The sequence below is a fragment of the Panthera pardus genome, unplaced genomic scaffold, assembly GCF_024362965.1.
Source record: "Panthera pardus isolate Hobbes unplaced genomic scaffold, ASM2436296v1 HiC_scaffold_7, whole genome shotgun sequence".
NCBI classification, from domain to species: Eukaryota; Metazoa; Chordata; class Mammalia; order Carnivora; family Felidae; genus Panthera; species Panthera pardus.
Window position 1 is genome coordinate 72,616,464 of NW_026527002.1, and position 6,546 is coordinate 72,623,009.

A 6,546-nucleotide genomic window follows, 5' to 3' on the forward strand; every position below is an offset into this window, starting at 1 on the left:
AATCCCACTCATGAGGGTTCTACACTCATGACTTAAGCACCTCCCAAAGGCCCCACCTCTTTTTTTTTTTTTTTAATTTTTAATGTTTATTTATTTTAGAAGGAGAGACAGAGCACGAGCAGGGGAAGGGCAGACAGAGAGGAAGACACAGAATCCGAAGCAGGCTCCAGGCTCCGAGCTGTCAGCACAGAGCCCAATGCAGGGTTCGAACCCACAAGCTGTGAGATCATGACCTGAGCCAAAGTCTGATACTTAACTGACTGGGCCACCCCGGTGCCCCGGGCCCCTACCCCTTAATGCCAGCACATTGGGTGTTAGGATTCCATCATACGAATTTGGGGGAGGTACAAACATTCTGATTATAACACCAGAGTAACACAACTAATGGAGTGTGTGTATGTGTGTGAAAGAGAGAAAGGGATGGGCAGAGAGAAATTTTAAAGAATTGATTCATGAGATTGTGGAGGCTGGCAAAATCTGGAAGTAAGCCAACAGGCTAGAGACCCAGGGAAGAGTTGAAGTTATAGTTCCAGTCCAAGGCAATCTGCTAGCAGAGCTCCCTGTTTCTTGAGGGAGGTCAATCTCTCTCCTCTTAAGGCTTTCAACTGCGTGGATGAGGCCCCCCTACATCGTGGAAGATAATCTGCTTTACTCAGGCCCTATTGATTTAAATATTGGTCTCATCGGAAAAATAGCTTTACAAAAACATCTGGAATAATTTTTGGCCAAGTATCTTGGTACCCTGGCCCAGCCAAGCTGACATAAAGTTAACCATCATATCATCATGCAATCATCTTTAAGAAGAATGATCTAGCCTTTGGGGAGCTAGATTCCAGAGGTGAGGGCATGTCCACAGTACAGAATGCTAACTTAGACACTCACTGAAGTGAAACTCTGTACTGTTCCAGATTGGAACCCACACTTGTCCCAGAGGATGATGACGGGACTGAGTTCAATGAGGACAAAGTGGCATAGGGTACAGCACCCTCGACTCTATGGGCATTTTGGACTGGATGGGTATTTTTTTATTTTTTTAGAAAGGGAGGGACTATTCCTTTGCAAGGTAGCCTATTTAGCAGGCTCTCTGGCCTCTACCCACTAGACGTCAGTAGCACTGTTGGGAATATAGTTAGAACCTCTTTGAAAGGTAGTGTTATTTGTTATGGTTGAACAGTATAACCCCGATGATGCGGAAATGTCATTCCTAGATACATAACAAATGGACTCGGTGCACATCGGCACAAAAAGACATGTAGAACATTGCTCAAATTAATGTGCAATCGTCAAAAACGGGGGGAAACAAGGGTGCCTGGGTGGCTCAGTCAGTTAAGCTTCCAACTTCGGCTCAGGTCATGACCTCACGGTTCGTGAACCCCGCTTCGGGGTCAGAGCCTGGAGCCTGCTTCGGGTTCTCTGTCTCCCTCTCTCTCTGCCCCACACCCACTTGCGCTCTGTCTCTGTCTCTCAAAAATGAATAACCACACCGAAAAACAAATAATCCAGGGAAGAAATGGGCAGAAGACATGAATAGACACTTTTCTAAAGAAGGCATCCAGATGGCCAACAGGCACATGAAAAGATGCTCAACGTCGCTCCTCATCAGGGAAATACAAATCAAAAGCACACTCAGATACCACCTCACACCGGTCAGAGTGGCTAAAATGAACAAATCAGGTGACTCTAGATGCTGGCGAGAGTGTGGAGAAATGGGAACCCTCTTGCACCGTTGTTGGGAATGCAAACTGGTGCAGCCGCTCTGGAAAACAGTGTGGAGGTTCCTCAAAAAATTAAAAACAGATCTACCCTATGACCCAGCAATAGCACTGCTAGGAATTTACCCAAGGGATACGGGAGTGCTGATGCATAGGGGCACTTGTACCCCAATGTTTGTAGCAGCACTTTGAACAATAGCCAAATTATGGAAAGAGCCTAAATGTCCATCAACTGACGAATGGATAAAGAAAATGTGGTTTATATACACAATGGAATACTACTTGTCAATGAGAAAGAATGAAATCTGGCCATTTGCAGCAACATGGATGGAACTGGAGAATATTATGCTAAGTGAAATACGTCAGGCAGAGAAAGATACCATATGTTTTCACTCATATGTGGATCCTGAGAAACTTAACAGAAGACCATGGGGGAGGGGAAGGGGGAAAAAGTTACAGAGAGGGAGGGAGCCAAACCATAAGAGACTCTTAAATACTGAGAACAAACTGAGGGTTGTGGGTGGTGGGGGAGAGGGGAAAGTGTGGGATGGGCATCGAGGAGGGCACCTGTTGGAATGAGCACTGGGTGTTGTATGGAAACCAATTTGACAATAAATTATATTTAATATAAAAAAAGAATGAACATTAAAAATTTTTGTAGAAAGATTTAGTTTACATGTATTTTTAAATGCATTATAAACAAAGGATAATACTAGGTAAGATATATAGAAGACAGAACAAAAAGAAGCATATTGGGGGGCACCTGTCTTGATCTCAGGGTCATGATTTCAAACCCCACATTAGGTGTAGAGGTTACTTAAATAAATAAATCTTCTTTAAAAAAAAAGCATATTGGCAAATGAAAATTTACACATGGAATAAATTCACTATGAAAAAAGAATACAGGCTTTAGTTCACAAAACAGGGGCTAACATGTTATATATTGCAAGCCCTTCTAAAATGAAGAGAAGGAAAAATGTCAAAATGAAATCCATGATCAACAAATAACCAGACAAACACAGACCAAGAACAAGGCAGGAGAACCCTTATAAATAGTAATAGACGAGGTTTAATTCTGAGTAAAAAGCATCCAATTGGATAAAATGGAATACTCTGTTAAAATAAAGAATAATTATTTTAGGGGCGCCTGGGTGCCTCAGCCACTTAAGGGTCAGACTTCAGATCAGGTCATGATCTCATGGTCCATGAGTTCAAGCCCCGCATCGGGCTCTGTGCCGACAGCTCAGAGCCTGCAGCCTGTTTCAGATTCTGTGTCTCCCTCTCTCTCTGACCCTCCCTGTTCATGCTCTGTCTCTCTCTGTCTCAAAAATAAAATAAACGTTAAAAATTTTTTTAAAAAAAGAATAATTCTTTTAAAAAGAATTATTACACTATATGCAGAATATGTAGCAGTCTTTCACTAACCAAGTTATTTGGCATCCAAATTCATAAAGCAAAACCTAAAGGGACTATAAAGGGTAAAGATAGAAATATAATAAAACTTAAATGGCGTAATTCATCTCCTTTAGCCCAAATTAGATCAGAGGCCAATAGTTAAGTGAGTCTATAGAAGACTTAAGTTAAAAAAAAAAATAGAGCCTATTTATTTATGACTAACTTAATGCCCTGCAGAGAATAGAACATTTCCCTTCAAGAGTCTATGAAACATTTAGGAAAATCAGTAATATATTAGGAAACAAAACTTTAATAAATTTCAAAAGGAATAAGAATATAGATAAAGTCTCGGATCACAGGACAATACGGTTTTTAGTTAATATCAAAACTAGACAAAATATCCCATCCCGTCCCATCAAAAAGTATAAAACTTTCTGAAACCGTTGGAACTCAAAAAATAAACTGACAAAAATTAATACAGGACTAGAAATTTATAATAATAAAAACATGCAGCAGGCCTGTGGGATTTAGTTACAGCAACGGTGGAGGAAAATTCATTATCGCAATACAAAATAAAGAAAAAAATGTAACTAAGTAAATTAAGCATTCGTCTGAAGAAGATAGATAAACAGCAACATTAACCTAAGGAAGGGGGAGAAAAAAGAAATTAACGAATTGAAATAAGTTAATAAAACAGAGAACTAAAAAAAAACAGTACTGGGACACCTGGGTGGCCCAGTCTGTCAAGTGTCCAACTCTTGATTTTGGGTCAGGTCATGATCTCACAGTTTGTGAGATTGAGCCTCACCATGGGCTCTGTGCTGACAGCATGGAGCCTGCTTGGGATTCTCTCTCTCCCTCTCCTTCTCTCTCTCAAAATACATAAATAAACATTCTTTTAAAAAGCCGTACCAATACATTTAAAAACCTCATTCTTGCAGTGGGGGCAGGGGGGAAGAGACAATGAACCAGATAAAACATAACCAAATAAAATTGAGAAAACAAATACACAAATACAAAAACAACGACCTTTTTTTTTTTTTTTTTTTTTTTACGCATACAGTGAATAACAAAGAATTACAAAAGATCGTTCTGTCAGGTGAAAAAATAAATAATTTTCTAAGGAAAGATATATCACCAACCCTCACTTCAGAAGGTATAGGGCATGTGCACAGACCCATCATTATAGAAGAAATAAGGACGCTTGTCAAAACAATCACCCCCCTCCCTCAATAAAGCATCAGGCCCATATCGTTTTACAGATGATTCCAACCACGACAGAACAGAACATACACAAAAAAGTATAGTATCTTTATTGAGATATTATTGATATTATTTAAGATGTGTAACATGATTTAATACATGAGAGTGTATTATCACAGGACTGAAGGGATTGCCACAATACAAAAAAATCCGAACTAAAAAAACAGAGTTGAAAGGTGGTTGCCAAGGGCTGGGGTACTGGACGTGGGGACGTGATGGACAAAGGGTACAAACCCATAACTAGGAAAAGGAGTAAGTTCTGGGCATCTAATGTATACCATGGTGACTATAATTAAAAATATATTTAAAATGCTTCAGGAGTGGGGCGCCTGGCTGGCTTAGTCAATGGAGCATGTGACTCTTGATCTCAGGGTTGTGAGTTTGAGCCCCACGTTGGGTATAGAGATCACTTAAAAATAAAATCCTTAAAAATAATGTTTCAGGGGGCACCTGGGTGGCTCAGTCAGTTGAGTGTCTGACTCTTGATTTTGGCTCAGGTCATTATCCCAGGGTTGTGGGAGCAAGCCCCACCTTGGGCTCCATGCTGAGCCTGCAGCCTGCTTGAGAATCTCTCTCTTTGCCCTTCCCCACTCATGCACGTGCATGCTGGCTTTAAAATTAAAAAAAAAAAAAATTAATGTTTCAGGAGCAAAGACTACAAAATATTTTTATTTTATTTTATTATAATGAATCTAAGAAAGGTGACGAATGTGTAAGGAACTTTTTTAATGAGAGAGAGAGTGAGGTGTTTTTAAATAGTCTTAGAGTGCAGATCTTTCTAAGAAACACATAAAACCCAGAGACAATTAAGGAATTAATACTTTCAACTATACTAGAGTTAAAAATCTCCACATATAAAAATTGCCATAAAGGGGGCACCTGGGTGGCTCAGCTCATTAAGCATCCGACTCTTGGTTTCGGCTCAGGTCACAATCTCACAGTTTCGGGAGTTTGAGCCCCACATCGGCCTGCTTGGGATTCTCTCTCTCTCTTTCTCTCTCTCTCTCTCTGCCCCTCCCCCACTCGTGCTGTCTCTCTCTCAAAATAAATAAATAAACTTTAAAAAATTGCCATAAAGTCAAAGACAAAAGGCAAACAGGAGAGAAAATATTTCCAAGATAATACAAGGTACTATTTATGTAAGTGAAGAGTTTTAAACAGATAAGAAATTAGCATAAAAATAGGCACAGGACAAGGACAGAAATTTCACAGAAAAATAAATAAACTTTGCCTTTGAACATATGAACACATACATGCTTACTGTTAGTCGTAAATCTTAAAATGCAACAAAACAACAATAAGCTGTCATTTTTTACTTGTCTGTTTGAGGAAGATTAGACAATTGGCATGGGGGAGGGGTGACTGGTGAAAGTGAATCAGCATAATCTCTTTGAAAGGCAAGCTGGAAATGCACAGTAACATGAAAGTTCCCTAAACCCATCAATTCAGCAATCCCATTTGGAGATATGTATCCTACAGATGTCATGGGCACAAAGAAACATGTAGAAGAGCATTTGCTGCAGCGTTGCCTGTATTCGCGAATTCTGGAAATAACCTAAATGTCCATCAAGAGAGAATTGGTTCAGTACATCCTGACAGCATCCATACACAATGCAATATATTGCCGTCACATTCTGTAGGTATTGGTAGGAAATGTTCTCCGCATCAGATTGCTAAGGAAAAGAAACAAGATGCAAAATAGTGTGCACAGCATGAACATATACGGTATGTCAAATGCATTTGCATCAGTCATATTTCGGAAAGCTAACGGACTCTGGGAACAGTAACTGCCTCTCAGAGGGATCGGGGAAACCCAAGGTCTGTGTTGACAGACAAAGATTTAACTTTTGCTGTGTATCCTTCTGAATTTTCACATATGTGTGGTTTCATATTTATTTAAATCCTAAAAAGAAAATAACCAGAGTGATGAACACAATGTGCCCCAGATAATTCTGATGCAAAGCCAGGTTTGGGCCCCTTGTCCTAGACTAAATCTGTGCTCAGTCATTTGACATCCCTGAAACCTAATCCCAGCGGAAGGGAGGATGTGCAACAGGTTACTGTGGCCTCTAGACAAGTAACAATTGCAAGGGTTATGCTGTGAGCCAGGGCCTCTGCTAAGCCCTGTGCATGCATGGTCTCATTGGGTCTTCATCACATGCCTCGCCATGCTGGA